A 17051-nucleotide genomic window follows, 5' to 3' on the forward strand; every position below is an offset into this window, starting at 1 on the left:
AAAAAAATGCCGTCACTGTGAAGTTACAAAGTTATTCACGCTTAACTTTCAACACTCACCTTCACCGGTGTTCAGTTCCCTCCACCAGTGCCCCCACACCCCCCAATGCCTCTCGTCCACCAGTGCCCCCACACCTCCCATCGCCTCTCGTCCACCAGCAGGCTTCTACAAGAGGCACTTTTATATATAAATATAATTACATATATAAATATATAAACACACACACACATATATATATTTGCACTGTGGTTTACAGCACTGTAGCTGATACGGCTTCACACATGACACTTTCCCACCTCTCAGCCCACCGCCGCCTCCAGGTCGACCGCTTCCCTCCCCCGTAGGCGCTGCCCCTCCCTGTCCCGCATGTTCCCTGCCGAAGGCCAGTTCTCAGGTTCTTGGTGCTCACTGCCTTTGGGTATTTGTTATTATACCATTACAAAACCAATTTTTTATACCAAAAACTCTTTGCAGTAATAGTGAAATATTCTTAATGGCTGTTATAAGCCAATCTTAGCACTCTTGTAAGGTAATATTTTAGTTTTCCTTTTTCTGGTTTTAGGACCATACCTGGTTGTGCTCCAGGCTTATAGTCCTTGGTGATCCTGGTTCTGGGCTGAGTGATCACTGCTGGCGAGCTTGGGGGACCGGGTGCGGTGCTGGGATCCAGCCCTGGTCAGCCATGGGCAAGACGAGCCCCTTACCCACCGGGCTGTCTCTTAGACTCAAATTTTCATGTTTGGATTAAGTGTATTTACATTAGATTTCGCTTTTAAGTGTTGTCATAAAAGTGAAGAAAAGGAGTAAGAACTAACAGAAATGACAAAAATCCTTATTTCTTGGTAAATGCAATTCTGGAAAGGGCTGAAAGTCACGAGGTACTTTGTTGGTGCCAGAGAGATGGTCGTACAGCTGGCAGGCACGTGCCTAACACGTGCCCCACTAAGGTTCGATCCCTGGCATGATATATGGGCCTCTGAACCTGACCAGGAGTGATCCCTGAGCACAGAGCCGGGAGAAAGCCCTGAGCACATCTGGGTGCAGCCCACCCAAAACAGAGGTTGCATTGTTAATATGTTTATTTGGTCAGTTGGACTGGTGTATTTAAAATGACCAGTTATGGATGTTTATGAAATTTTAAAATACAGTTAAATGTTGCTTTGTCACTGTCACTGTCATCCTGTTGCTCATCAATTTGCTCGAGCGGGCACCAGTAGCGTCTCCATTGTGAGACTTGTTACTGTTTTTGGCATATTGAATACACCACGGGTAGCTTGCCAGGCTCTGCCGTGCGGGCGAGATACTCTCAGTAGCTTGCCGGGCTCTCCGAGAGGGGTGGAGGAATCGAACCTGGGTCGGATGCATGTAAGGCGAACGCCCTACCTGCTGCGCTATCGCTCCAGCCCGTTGCTTTGTTACATTAATTTTTTTTAAGTGCTTGAACAGCTCTAATTTATTATTTTGTTAGGCTCTTGTGATTAGAAGGACTGATGATATTGTTACTTATATCCAAATATAATTCCCATCTTCTTTTCATAGGTTAGTTCAAGAAAGGCTGAATGCATGAGGCAAAATATTCTTTGGTCAACTTGGTGCAAATCAAGTCATAGGTCAGATTTAATTCCAAAATGGTACCTAAATTTGCACAGCTTTTTAATTTAATGTTTTCTTCTGGGATTTTTACCAAAAGCTACTTTGAATAGTGGCTCTTGGGGCTGGCGAGGTTGTACAGTGGATGGCGCTTGCCTTGCATACAGCCGGCCTGGGTTCGAGCCCAGGCACCCCACATGATCTGAGCTTGCCAGAAGCATTGAACGCCACTGGGTATGGCCCCCACCCCCACCCCCAAAATTGCTCTTGTCCAAACTTAATTTTTGCTTTGAAAACTTCTTTAATTCATACTGTCACAATTGGCAGTAAGTATTCCCTGCGCCAGACACCAATGAGCCGTTCCCACAGGACCCTTCCCTTGGAGGCCCCCTAGCCGCCCAGCAGTTAGCCTTTTAGCTTACTGGGAAGTAGATTTCAACACTTGATTGAGAAATTCTTTTGGATTTTAGCTTCCACTTCCAGATTGCTTTGAAACATGAGCATATTTTAAAGGATACTTGGGAGCCAACAGCCTGTGCTTCGTGACATCCCAGCTATTCAGGAAAAAGAAAATTAATTATGCAGCATTTTGCTTCATAAGAGACCAGGCTGCCGTAGCCCAGCATTTTATAGTCTTTTCCTAAGAAAAGATTTTCTTCAGAAAATGCTGCTCAGCTGACAGGAAGTACTAATGGCCGTGGCCACGGTTGGCATGAATAGTACTTCCAGTTCAGTATTAGATGTCAGTTGGCTTTTGTTTTGGGGAAATATTGGTGAGTAGGATTAACTGATGACAAAAAGGGTCATACGTTTTGGTGTTATTTGGACCTTACTAGTTGTGCTGGAGGCCACCGGGTTTATCCCTAGAGGTCCTTGGGAGGCTATCTTACTTTCCTTCTTAAGGGAAAAAGATAACTGGAAATTATTAGATCAACTTAATTTTTTTAAACAATGTCTGATCAGAAAATGGAAAAACTGAACAAAATCACTTGGCAGTTACCTAAAAGAACAGAAGGTATTGGGGAACATCTTATGAAGAACAAATCTTGGTAGACTAATTTTATTTTCCACTTTGATAAGTGATGGGCCATATGGACAAATGAAAGAAGTTTGTGATACTTAAAATTATATAATATAGCCGGACTTTCACTGACGCTTCATTTGGTGTCACATGGTAATAATCACCAGCAACTCATGTTCTTTGCCATCCATCTGTTGACACAGTTGGTGAGAGGATATGGGAAAGTAGTAGCATGGTGTTTGGGAAGAATACTATGCCAGGAGTTGCGAATAAGGAGAATGAGGAAGGGGAGGGCAAACATTTATTGAGCATTTTTTTTTCACGGATCCCAGAAGAAATATATATTTAGCATTATGTAATATATTATACATATATTTACATATGTATATATACAAACATATATGTATGTGTACACATGTGTATGTGTATATATACACATATAAATAGGTGCATATTTTAAAAATGTGACATTCAGGGTCAGTTACCACATCCACGACCACCAAGGTGCCCTCCACCAGTGTTCCTAGGTCACTTCCAGTCCACCTCCCTCCCGCCTTGGTAATCTCAGTTTGGTAATCCAGGGTCAGGATGTTTTAGCATTTATTTATTTATTTATTTATTTATTTTAAGAATTTTATTTTATTGAATCACCATGTGGAAAATTACAATGCTTTCAGGCTTAAGTCTCAGTTATACAATGCTGAAACAACCATCCCTTCACCAGTGCCCATATCCCACCACCAAAAAATAAATAAATAAAAAAATTAATAAAAACAGCACACCTCCCATCCCACCCCCCGCACCACCACCCCCGCCATGTAACTGATAAATTTCACTTTACTTTCTATTTACTATGGTTACATTCAATATTTCAACACGAACCTCACTATTATTGTTAGGAGTACCCCACTAGTCAGACCTGTTGTGAAGAGATATGAGGTTTTGGATTTCTGTACTTAAGCAACTAAGTCCAGGGAGATTTCTTCCAGATATTTGATCATTGCAAGCTTGTAAACCCCATCTGTGGTCGTCATAATATGGTGGTCACCACACCCTTCACCCCCGGCAAGGCAGAAGCGAGAGAGAGAAATACCTTTCCCCTCCTGGGCGGGCATGGGGCCACGGCTTAGTTCTCAGTCTGGAGACATTCTTCGAGGAGCTGCCCATGCCGAAAAATTTAGCTGGCGTCTGGAGTCACGCTCATGCAGCTGCGGAGAGGCCGCACACACTTGCGGCCCCCCGGGATTACATCTTGGCGGCGATATTGAGCATTTTTTATTGAGGCTCTGTGCTGCAGGTTTTGCAACCAAACACCTTAGTTCTTATAGAAGTGTTGTAATTTCTGTTTTACAATTGAGGCAAGCTCAGGAGTTAATTTATTTATTTTGATTTTTGTTTTGGATCACACCTGGCAATGTTCAGGGGTTCCTCCTGGCTCTGCACTCAGGACTTACTCCTGGTGATGCTCAGGGGACCATATGGGATGCCGGGGATTGAACCTGGGTCAGTTGTGTGCCAGGCAAGTTCCCTACTCACTGTATTATGGTTCCACCCCCAGGATTTTATAATGTGAGATTACGTCACCACACAGCTACTAAGTGGCCAAGTTGGGATTTGCTCTCTCTCATTTCTGTTGAATTTAAGCAAATCATTTAGCCTATATAAGGTTTTACCATAAAAATAGGGGGTGATTGATTCTAACAAATAACCAAAACTACCATAGAAACTCAAAAGACTCCGTCACCATATGGAATCTTGTGCCGAATGTTACTTATTTTTGTGGCCCCGATGCAGCTGCAACATGTGAAAGGCATTACCGGGGCTTGGCCAAGAGTCGTGGCTCTCGAGCTTGGGCCTTTGAGTGCTGACTGGCCTTGTTCGTTTATGAACTGGGCGGCCTTCGGTGGGCTCCTTAGTCCTTTGAAATCTGCTGTAAAATGCTACTGATATATATCTTGTGAATTAATACTGTGAAGATGAAGCGAGTCGATCCCCCTAAAGTGTGCAGAGAGTAGTAGGCATATGTTGTTTGGAGTGTTAGCTCCTTTAACAAAAATTTTAAACCATTTTTATTTAGGTACGGAGATTTACAATATTGTTACTCATTCTCTTCCTGGATGCATCATTCGATGCATCATTCCAGCACCACGCCCACCGCCAGACAACCCCCTTCTCTCCACCAGCGTCCCCAGTACCCCTCGCCCCTCTTCGGAGCTCAGTTCTGTAGACGGAATCTTCCGTTCTGATGCTTTTGGCCATCTGTTGGATGCTTGCTCTGTTTCTTTTCATCTCACATTCGAGATAGGTCTCTCTCCTCTTTGAACAAAAAAATAGTGGCCACCCAACAGTGCTTGAGGTCGAGTGTCATTCCCTGCAATGCTATTCCCTGGCAGTGCTGGGGGCTCTGCGGGGGTGGGGGGGCACGCTGCCGTGCTCAGGGGGGCATGCAGTGAGCGGGTTAGAGCTGAGGGCCTCAGACATGTTATATGTGCGGTTTACCGCTTGATCTTTCTCTGCACTCCTAGGCACAGATAGGAAATTATTGAATGTTGAAATTCTCCTCTCAGGGGCTGGAGTGATAGCATTGCGGGTAGGGCATTTGCCTTGCACGCGGTTGACCCGGGTTCAAATCCCAGCATCCCATATGGTCCCCTGAGCACCGCCAGGAGTAATTCCTGAGTGCAGAGCCAGGAGTAACCCCTGTGCATCGCCGGGTGTGACCCAAAAACCAAAAAAAAAAAAAAAGAAATTCTCCTCTCAGTGACAAGAGATATTTTTGCAGGTCAAGTCCCCCTCTGACTAAAGCCAGGAGAAGGGGTCTATTGCCTTAATTTTTACCCACCGTACTATTGCTCTGACCCCCAGAAACTTTTTCTACTAAATTATTCCCGCTGTAGCACTGTCATCCCATTGTTCATCGAGTTGCTTGAGTGGGCACCAGTAATGTCTCCATTGTGAGACTTGTTGTTACTGTTTTTGGCATATCAAATACACCACAGGTAGTTTGCTAGGCTCTGCCGTGTGGGCGGGATACTTTCGGTAGCTTGCTGGGCTCTCCGAGAGGGGCGGAGGAATCGAACCCAGGTCAGCTGTGTGCAAGGCAAACGGCCTACCTGCTGTGCTATCGCTCCCAGTGACGACCCAGGTTTGAATCCTGTCTCACAATGGAGACATAACTGGTGCTGCTCGAGCAAATCATGAGCAACCGGATGACAGAGATGGTGATAATATATATGAAGATATAAAGAGCTAGGTGTGGGGAGAAATTGCATGTGTCAAGGCCCTGGGTTCAATTGTGACACTGTAAAAATAATAATAAAGGGGGGGCTGGAGAGATAGCACAGCGGGTAGGGCGTTTGCCTTGCACGCGGCCGACCCGGGTTCAAATCCCAGCATCCCATATGGTGAGCACAGCCAGGGGTGATTTCTGAGTGCAGAGCCAGGAGCAACCCCTGTGCATTGCCAGGTGTGACCCAAAAAGCAAAAAAAAAAAAAAAAAAAAAAGAACAAAAAAAAAATAATAATAATAAAGGGGGGCACAAGCCATCCTTTCTGTTTTCTTCCCTGAACATTACAAGAAGCTGCTTTGCAGTTAATGGCTACTTTACAAATATACTTGGCCAAATAATATTTATAAACAGCTTTAGAAAGGGCCAACCAACTCATCCTGCAGCTCCCAACAGAAATCCTAGAACAAAATAGCAAAGATTACGAAATCTTTAAATACTTCAAAATGAAGCACACTGGAGCGAGGGGAATCCTGGCAAGATTTGCTGCAGCTGTCAGATCCTGAAAAATTAGAAACCAAATTTTGACACTTGTAATTGAATCATCCACCCTTCTAAGTAAGCCCAGGCAAACCTGTGATATTTTTAGACCCTTTCAAATCACATTACACTCTTCAGAGTTCACAGGAGGACTGAGGCCCCTAAAATGTTCCCAAGGGATGGAACAAAACAATTAAATTAATTGGGTTCAATTCACTGTAAAATGAGTACTATATTATAAATGCAGCCTAGGTAGTGTCACGGTTTTAATCCAAAATTTGAAAAGTTTTCATAGAAAAATTCTGGGGGGAGGTAATTGATTGGATAGCAGTTGGAACCCCCATGAGTGGTCTAGTAACAGCTGTGTGGGAATGATTTGATTTGTAATAAAATTACAGAGGCCTTGGGTGGAAGGATGAACTGTTTTGGGGAGAGCTGTTTCTGTGCCGCAAGCCTCACTTCAGACAGATTTCTCCAGCATATATCATATTGCTTATTATAGACTCTCTCAAAAGAAGTAGCAGTTAACAATCCAGTACCATATGTAGGTAATTACAGTGTTTATGCTTGGCGGGGTGAGAATTTCTAATTTAAAGTTAAAAATGTATTACTAACAGGTTGGAAGAGGTTAAAATAGTATGTTTACACGGCACTAGTTATGTCGAGCAAGTTAAAAAGGTGATGATCTTAGCAGACAACAAAAAGTGCTTTAAAACATTTTTCTTTGCCTGAAAACAAATAGCAACTCTAAAATTAGACTTTCAGGGTCCAAATGAGTTAGCAGTTTGACATGAAAAGTAACTTTCCCAGTTATTCTGAAATTCTGAAATCAGAGATAAGACACTGACAGATGAGTGAAAAAAATTGTGAGTAGGTTCAAGAATGTGGCTCAGGGGTAAAGTGCCTGCTTTGCATGCATGAGGCCTGGGTTTGAGCCCCAGCACTGAAAAAAAAAAATTTTTTTTAATACCCACCCAACCCCAGATCCCAAATTCTGACCACAGGGTATCTTCAGGCAGTTTTCTATGCTTATAAATTTCTGTAGTTTTATATGCTTATAAATCACTTGATGAAGTAGCTAATAGTGGGGTGATTTAATATAAGAAGTAGAAAATAGGGGCCAGGGCGATAATACAGCAGGTAGGGCGTTTGCCTTGCACGTGGCTAACCCAGGTTCAATCCCCGGCATCCCATATGGCCCCCTGAGCACCACCAGGAGTAATTCCTGGGTATAGAGCCAGGAGTAACCCCTGAGCATTGCTGGATGTGGCACAAAACAAACAAAAATATAAGTGGGAAAATAGCGTGAATATTGGACTAAAAGAATCTGAGGCTAAAGGTACTCATTCCAGTCCAGTTTCTCTAACTTGCTAAACTTTGCTGAGTTGTTTATTTCTTTATAGGGCTTCTTCTGTGTAAAATGGGAGCAGTGCTTTACAAAAATAGCTGTCAGGGCCTGGGATGGGACCCAGCAGTAGAGTACTTGCATGTCCGAAGCCCTGAGTTCAGTTCCGAATCCCCCATGACCCTTTCACCAAAGCACTGCCTGGTGGCGCCCCCAGAATAAACATTTTTTACAATAGCCCCTTGTGATTCTCAACAGTGCAGAGTACTTGTTGTATGGTTTTTAGGAAGTCCTCTTAGGTTATTACCATGGAAAATTATTTCAAAATATTTTCACGCCAGATAGTAAGGAGGAAAATTTTCAGCAGCAGGAGGTTCTTATTTCCACATAATAAATACCCAGAATGATGACTGGAATCCAGTTATAGTTTAGAATTCCAGATAAGCTTGAAAAGCATACTAAATGGTTGTATACTTGGAGAAATTAGATTGTTTTATCCATTAAAAACCCTTGCCCGGGGGCTGGAGCGATAGTACAGCGGGTAGGGCATTTGCCTTGCATGCGGCCAACCTGGGTTCGATTTCCAGCATCCCATATGGTCCCCTGAACACTGACAGGAGTAATTCCTGAGTACAGAACCAGGAGTATCCCCTGTGCATCACCGGGTGTGACCCCAAAAAGAAAAAAAAAGTACTAGCTCAGATTTTATCATTAAGCTTTCTATAAAGCAAATTAAATGGGTAATAGAAAAACGAATATCTGTCAAATTCCATTTTGACCACACACATACCAAAACCAAACAAACAACTGAGTCTGTGAAATTGGTACCCAAACAAGAAGCTAGCACTAAAAAGCATTAATCTTACTGATCTCAGGATCTAAAATATGGCTGTGCTTTCGCAACTGTCAAATCTAGATTACAGACGTGTGCTGGTTCCAATGTTTGGTGCTGAGGCCGTTCTACTGGGTGTTTTTGCACAGTGGCAAGCTTTGTAGTTCACTTTAATGACAAATTTGCTTGACTGACCTGAGTTAATGCTCTATAGGCGACTTTTTTCTTAGCGTTCCTAGGATCTGTTGCTTGTCTCCCATGACAGACTTCTTTACAAATCATCTTTAGAACAAAATTGGAGCCGGGAGTGGTGGGGCGGTGGGGGGAGGTGTCCTCCGTGGTGTCAGGGGGCCCAGGGCGCCCTGGCAATTCTCCATCACCTGGGCAGTGCTCCACGCAAATGCTGCTCATATCCTGCAGTGCCGGCGATCACCTGCACCACCCCCGGGGCATTTGAGGGGTCCTCCAGGGCCACACCTAGTGGGACTTGGGGCCTCCAGAGTGCACCCACGTGATGCTGGGGTACCATGCACTGGGGACCAAACAGGGGTCAGCTGCGTGCAAGGCAAGTGCTTTACCTTACACTGTCTCTGACCCCTGAAATTATTTTTTTCAGTTTTGATGTTTGTTGGTTTGTTTTTGGAGGAGCTCCACCCTGCTGTGCTCAGGGCTTACCCCTGGGTCTGCACTCAGGGATCATGCGCAGCTGTGTTCGGGTGACATATGTGATGGTGGGGATTAAACCCAGATAAGTACCATCGGGGCAAGCACTTGATCCTTGTACTATGTCTCCACACTATGTCAGCTTCAGTAGCTCTTTCCAATAGTGCTCTAAGCGATTGTTTTCGATTCTGTCCTAGTAGTGTATCCACGGCCCCTGCTCCTTTCCCAGCACTAGCACGGGAGGACTTTGTGAATTGAGAGGGCATTAAATTGGTGTCAATTTATAGCTTTAATTTATATTAGTTGGTTAATAATGAAGCAGATACATTATATTTTATTTATTTTTGGGTTTGGGGCCACACCCAGTTCTGCACTCAGGGGTCACTCCTGGCAGGGCTCGGGAGACCCTATGGGGTGCCGGGCATCATGGCATAATGCCCCATGCAAGGCACCGCCCTGCCCAGTGTACTGTTTCTCTGCCCGCGAGGGAGATACATAAACATACTAAAGTATGTTTATTGACCATTTGGGTTTTCTCTTCTATGAAGTAACTATTAAAATATTTTATCCATGTTCCCCTAGAATTGCCTGCCTCAATTTGTGGGTTTAACTGACATATTTAGCTACAAATCCTTAAACGTTTATAATGAGTACCAGGATTTACTTTAGTGATCCTAGCGTTAATAAGTTCTGATAATCCACTACCATCAGACCTATTTTTCCAATTACTTTTTCTTATCTTCTTCTCATAGAAATAACTGTTTTTGTTTGTTTATAGAAAAACAAAAGGATATAAAAATTTAAAGTTTTTTCTTTCTTATAAATATAGCACACTAATTATTCTCTGCCTTTAAAAATTTAACACTACCCAATTGCCGCCATGCTATATTTGATGGAGTTCAGGCAGTAGACAACAAATCATAGAGAGTTATATATACATATATGTATGTATATGTATATACATATATACATACGTCTCAGAGAGCCTGGCAAGCTACTGAGAGTATCCCGCCTGCATGGGCAGAGCTTGGCAAGCTACCTGTGGCTTTTTTTTTTTTTTTTGGGTCACACCCGGCGATGCACAGGGGTTACTCCTGGCTCTTCACTCAGGAATTACCCCTGGCGGTGCTCAGGGGACCATATGGGATGCTGGGATTAGAACCCAGGTCGGCCGCGTGCAAGGCAAACGCCCTACCCGCTGTGCTATCGCACCAGCCCCACCTGTGGCGTTTTTGATATGCCAAAACAGTAATGATAGGTCTCATTCCCCTGACCCTGAAAGAGCTCCCGATCGTTGGGAAAGACAAGTAAGGAGAGGCTGCTGAAACCTCAGGGCTGGGAGGAATAGAATAGGAATAGTTACTGGTGCCTGCTCGAGTAAATCGACGAACAATGGAATGATAGTGATACAGTGACCATGATTTACAGTAGTATTGATGTTCCAGGCACCATGCCCACTGCCTGTGTCTCCTCCACTCTCCTTGGGTTCCCCCTCAACCCCCACCCCCTCCCTGCCCGACAGACTCAGTTCTGTTGGCAGATTCTCAAGTCTCGTTTTCATTGTCTATCTCTTGCTTGTTTCTTCATACTCCTCACAGGAGTGCGGTCATTCCGTATTCGTCCTCTTTCTGACTCAATTTTTCTAGATTTGTTGGCGGAGACTGTAGCATAGTCTCTGTATATGTGTATCTTTTTATGCTTCTATCCTCTACAAATAGTGGTAGCTTGACTTCTTTTCTGATTTGAGTCTATTTCATTTCTCTTGTCTAATTGTTGTGACCAGACCTTCCAACACTGTTAAATAATAGCGGTGAGAGGGAATATCCTTGTCTTGTGCCTGATCTTGTTTTTTTTTTTTTCTTTTTTGGGGTCACACCCAGCGATGCTCAGGGGTTACTCCTGGCTTTGCACTCAGGAATTACTCCTGGCAGTGCTTGGGGGACCATATGGGATGCCGGGATTTGAACCCAGGTTGGCCGCGTGCAAGGCAAATGCCCTACCCGCTGTGCTATCGCTCCGGCCCCTTGTGCCTGATCTTAAAGGAAAGCCTTTCAGTTTTGGGGGGGTTTGTTTGTTTGTGGCTTTTGGGTCACACCTGGTGATGCTCAGGGGTTCCTCCTGGCTCTGCACTCAGGAATTACTCCTGGTGGTGCTCAGAGGACCGTATGGGATGCCGGGAAGCAAACCCAGGTTGGCTGAGTGCAAGGCCAGCGCCCTACCCACTGTACTATGGCTCCAGCCCATTTTTTGTTTTTGATGTTATCTATGGGTTTGTGATATGTGATCTCTATTGTATTGAGTTAAATTACTCCTACCCCCGTTTTGTTGAGAGGTTTTTGTCTGTTTTTTTTTTTTTTATCATGGATGGGTGTTGAATCTTATCAGATGTTTTCTCTGTACCTATTGATATCATACTGTGATTTTTATGCTTTTGTGGATATGTTATATCACATTAGTTGACTTTGTATCGAACCCAGATGTATCACTGTATCATTGTCATGCCGTTGCTCATCGATTTGCTCGAGTGGGCACCAGTAACATCTCCATGTGAGACTTGTTGTTACTGGTTTTGGCATATCAAATATGCCACGGGAGCTTGCCAGGCTCTGCTATGCGGGCGAGATACTCTCGGTAGCTTGCCGGGCTCTCTGAGAGGGACTGAGGAATCGAACCCAGGTCGGCCTCATGCAAAGCAAACGCCCTACCCGCTGTGCTATCGCTCCAGCCCAACCCAGATGTATGATCCTTTTAATGTATTGTTGAATTCAGTTTATTAAAATTTTGTTGTAGATCTTTGCTTGCCTGTTTATCAGGGTTGTTTGTAGTTTTCATTCTCAGTAATGTCTCTACCCGCCTTGATAAACAGGGTAATGTCCTCAGAGAAACTGTTCAGGAGGTTTGCCGTTTCTTAGATTTTCTGAAAGATCTTATAATGGATGGGTAATAGATTCTCTTTGAAAATGTGGAAGAATGCTCTAGTGAAGCAGTCTGGGCTAAGGCTTTGGTTTTTGGAAAGATTTTTGATTACTGTTTCATTTCTGTACTAGCAGTTAGTCTGTTGACATTTTTCACTTCCTCCTGATTCAGTCTTGGGAAGCTTCTGGGATTCTAAAACTACCCATTTCTAGTTTCTCTAATTTAATCAGATAAGGGGCTGGAATGACAGTACATCGGGCAGGGCACTTGCCTTGCATGCAGCCGACCCAGGTTTGATCCCCAGCATCACAGATGGCCCCCTGAGCCCTGCTAAGAGTGATTCCTAAGCCCTGAGCCAGGAGTAAACCTTGAATAACCCTGGGTTTGACCCCAAAACAAAAACAGTTGTTGTTCATAATGATCTCGTATGAGTCTTCTATATTTTTGTGGCATCTAATTATCTTCTCTCTTTTATTTCTAATCTGATTTATGTGTTTTCCTTTTTATTTTGTGACTGTAGCTAAGGGTTTGTCCTTTGGATTTATCTTTGAAAGGATTCATTGCGCTTCTATATTTTTAAAAGTTTTGTATTATTGAAATCATGGAAATTTGCATATAAGTGGATGGACATGGCTAAATGAAATTAGTCAGAAAGAAAGGGACAGACATAGAATGACGGCACTCATTTATGAAATATAAAGTAACATAATATGAGACTAATACCTAGTAGAGATATGGGCCAGGAGGATTGACCCACGGTTTGGAAGCCGGCCTCAGGTGCCGGGGGAGAAGACAGCTGGGATGGAGAAGGGACCACTAAGTCAATGAGGGTGGGAGGGATCGCTCAGGATGGAAGATGGGTGCTGAAAATAGGCTATGGACCAAACACGACGGCCTCAGTATCTGTATTGCAAACCGTAATGCCCCAAAGTAGAGAGAGTAAGAAGGAAGGTGCCTGCCACAGAGGCAGGGGTGGGTGGGGTGGGGTGGCAGAAAACGCGCACTTGGGATGGGTGCTCGATCATTGTATGACTGAAACTTAATCATGAAAGTTTGTAACTGTATCTCACGGCGATTCAATTTTAAAAAGAATTTTGTATCATTGACAGTTTTTGCTTTGCTCTTGCTGCTCTCAGAATTCCGTCTCCACCTTTGGCTTTTTCCATTTTAATGGCAGTGTGCTTTGTTGTTCTTCTATTTGGGTTTATTTTGTTTGGAACACTTTGAGCTTCTTAGATCTGTATATATGATGCCATCCTCAGAGGGAGAATGTTCTCTGCTATCATTTCTTCAACAATTCATTCTTCCCACTCTTCTGCTCTCCTTCTAGAACTCCCATGTTGAAAATGTTATTCCTCTTGAAACGACCTTAAATCTCTTATGTTTTGTTCATCTTTCTTTCTTTTTTTTTATTTCCGATTTTTGAGCCACACCCATCAGTGCCCTGTGGGCTTACTCCTGGTTCTGTACTCCGGGATCATTCCTGGCTTTACTCAGGGGACCATACGCAAGGCGAGCACCCCTGAGCCCCTGGCCCATCTCCCGCTCCCCTTCTGTTTTTCTTAGTATTTCCCCTTTTGATGGTTTCCTTTTGAGGATGGTATCCTTGTGGACTTATTTCTTGGTAGTTTTGTTTTGGTTTGGTTTTATGAGCCACGCCTGGTGGTGCTCAGGGATCACTCCTGGCTCTGCACTCAGGGGTCACTCAGGGGTCACTCCGGGCAGACCCAGGGGCAATATGGGGTGCCAGAGATCGAACCCGGGACATGTGCAAGGCTAGCACCCGACCTCTAGACTCTCTCTCTGGCCGGCCACTGTCATCCTGCTCCCCTCTCCATTATGTTTCTAGTTCACCTACCTACTGTGTTTTTCATTCAGTGATTTTGGACTAAGTTTTCTCACGCTGTCTCTCATCCTTCCTCTTCCATGACTGGCGCTCTCTTGCAGATCCCCAGGGCAGTGAACAGCCTTGCCCTCGTCTCTTTGACGTGCTTGTCACACAGTCTCGAGTAGCACGGAGCCCTTCCCAGGCTTTTGTCTCCCTCCGTTCAGGCCGGTGAGTCCCCCCCGCTGCGTCCCTGCCTGGTGCAGCTTGGGGAGGGGTCAGCTCTGTGCACGCCGGTGTTCACAGTCCGGGTTCTCCCCGGAGACGGGGCTCTGGCGTGTTGCTCTGGCCCGCTCCTGGGAGTTGTGGTCTCAGCTGTGTTTCTCACGCTGCATCCAGAATTCGCATCTCCAGGGCTGAATCTGGAGTGGCACCGGCGTCCCCCACACAGGCTGGGGTAGCAGCTGGGAACTCATGGCAGGCGCTGCCAGGAGCACCTGTGTCTTGGAGCAGACCAGGTACCTACCAGCAGCCGGCAGCCGGTATTGTCAGACTCAGGCGCGTGCTCGGGTCCGAGCCTAACCCTGACCTGGCCTGAGCTTGCGCACAGCAGCCTGCCGGAGCCTTGTTGCCTTCCGGCCCTCGGCCCGCCCTCCTCGCCTGTCCCCGTGGACGGGATCGGCAGAGGCTGCTTCTGCTTTCCCAGTGGCCCAGCCCGTGGACTGGTAGAGTTTGCCCGAGCACTGCTGCCCGTGCAGGAAGGGGTCCGAGCTCCCGAGCAGCCGGCAGATACACTCCTGCGTCGCTGCTTGACCTAGTTCTCTCCTCCTGGTCGGGTCCCGTGAGGCCGGGGCGCGGGTCTGCAGTTGTGCCCTTTAGCCAGCTCCGCTTTCTTCGGTCCCCCTGGCCTGGAAAAGCTCTACCTCTCGCAGCCTGCTTTCTCGCACGCCTTGTATGTCAGCTGCTCAGCTGTTACTCGCTCCACGGCGGAGAAGCTCCCGGAGGTGGCTGCTGCGTTTCCCAGCGAACTCGAGCGGTTCCATGCAGCACTCTGCGTTTAATTTGGTTTTGGGTTTGTTTTTGGTCCATACCAGGCAGTGCTCAGGGGTGATCCCCTAGCACAGTGCTCAGGGGACCATATTATGCCAGGGATTTAACCCAGGGATCTTGCGTGCAAAGCATGGACACAGCCTTCTGAGCCGTTTCTCTAGCCTCTAAACTATTTTGGGTTTTTGTTTTATTTGTTTTTTTTGAGGGGCGGGTGGTTCTATTTTAGGATCTCACATGGACTCTCAAATTGTTGTCTTTTGCCATCTTGACCCTGCTTCCCTTAATGGTTTAATGTGTCACAAACATTTTATTCCAATTTGTGACTGATATATATATATATATATATATATATATATAATTTTTTTATTAGTGAATCACCATGAGGTATACAGACTTACAAACTTTCATGCTTGTGTTTCAGTCATACAGTGGAGTGCCCATCCCTCCACCAGTGCCCATTTTCCACCACCAATGGTCCCAGCATCCCTCCCACCACCCCCACCCCGTCCTCCCCCACCCCACCCTGCCTCTGTGGCAGGCCATTCTCTTTTGCTCTCTCTCTCCTTTTGGGTGTTGTGGTTCGCAGTAGAGGTATTAAGTGGCCATCATGTTCGGTCTATAGTCTACTTTCAGCCCGCATCTCCCATCCCGAATGGGCCCTCCTAGCACCCTTTACTTGGTGGTCCCTTCTCTATCTGAGCTGCCTTTTCCCCCAGCATGTGAGGCCAGCTTCTAAGCTGTGGAGTAATCCTCCTGGTACTTATCTCTACTGTTCTTGGGTGTTAGTCTCCCATTCTTTATATTCCACAAATGAGTGCAATCTACCTATGTCTATCCCTCTCTTTTTGACTCATTTCACTTAACATGATACTTTCTATGTTGATCCACCTATATGCAAATTTCATGACTTCACTTTTCTAACAGCTGCATAGTATTCCATTGTGTAGATGTACCAGAGCTTCTTTAACCAGTCATCTGTTCTTGGGCACTCAAGTTTTTTCCATATTCTGGCTATTGTAAACAGTGCTGCAATGAACATGTAAGTGCAGATGTCATTTCTGCGACTGATATTTTTAACAGCTTATTTTAAACATGTGAGGAGTGGGACCAGAGAGAGAGCATCACAATCACTGTCATCCTGTTGTTCATCGATTTGCTCAAGTGGGTGCCAGTAACGTCTCCACTGCCCCTGTTGCATGCTAGTGTAGCCCAGTGGCATCTACTCACTCCAGGAACACGAAGAGCACATTGTTGCTACTGTTTTTGGCATATCAAATACGTCATGGGTAGCTTGCCAGGCTCTGGGTGGAGGAGGCCCAGTTCGATTCGAGCAGGCTTGGAGATCTCAGCCACGGGTACCACATCTGATCTCCTGACCCTTAAAAGAGGAAACCCTGAGCACAACTGGGTGTGTCCCAACACACACACACACACGCACACACACACAAATGTTATTGTACTTCACCTCAGTAAAACTTAAAAATTTTTTTTAAATGTAAAGGGTTACTGAGTCCATAAAGATGGAGAATCATTTTAAAAAATCTCCAGGAAGGGCCAGAGCTCGAGTACAGGAGGGAAGGCGTTTGTCACATGTGCAGCTTACATGGGTCTGATTCCCCTGACACCCCATATGGTCCCCCAGGCCCCATCAGGAGTGTTAACTGGTGCAGTGCCAGGAGTAAGTCCTGAGCATTGCTGGGTGTGGCCCAAAACAACAGCAGATCCATAGTGGGGAGAAAACAGAGGCTCAAAAAATAAACCTGAAAAAATACGCATTGAACTTGACAAATAAATGAAGTTTCCCAGTAAAGAAATACAACTGATACTATTTTGCTTATCAAATCCATGCATTTAAAAAGCACTGTGCCGGGGGCCGGAGCGATAGCACAGCGGGTAGGGCGTTTGCCTTGCACGCGGCCGACCCGGGTTCGATCCCCGGCATCCCATATGGTCCCCCAAGCACCGCCAGGAGTAATTCCTGAGTGCAGAGCCAGGAGTAACCCCTGAGCATCGCTGGGTGTGACCCAAAAAGCAAAATAAAT

At 45.4% G+C, this 17051-nt stretch overlaps 1 protein-coding gene across 1 annotated transcript in view; it reads left to right on the forward strand.

The window, feature by feature from the left end:
- Positions 1–17051, forward strand: part of IFT81 (intraflagellar transport 81) — a 72174-nt gene that overhangs the window by 31644 nt on the left and 23479 nt on the right. The gene's annotated exons all lie outside the window — the stretch shown is intronic.

The sequence above is a fragment of the Sorex araneus genome, chromosome 9 (assembly GCF_027595985.1).
Source record: "Sorex araneus isolate mSorAra2 chromosome 9, mSorAra2.pri, whole genome shotgun sequence".
Classification (NCBI taxonomy): Eukaryota; Metazoa; Chordata; class Mammalia; order Eulipotyphla; family Soricidae; genus Sorex; species Sorex araneus.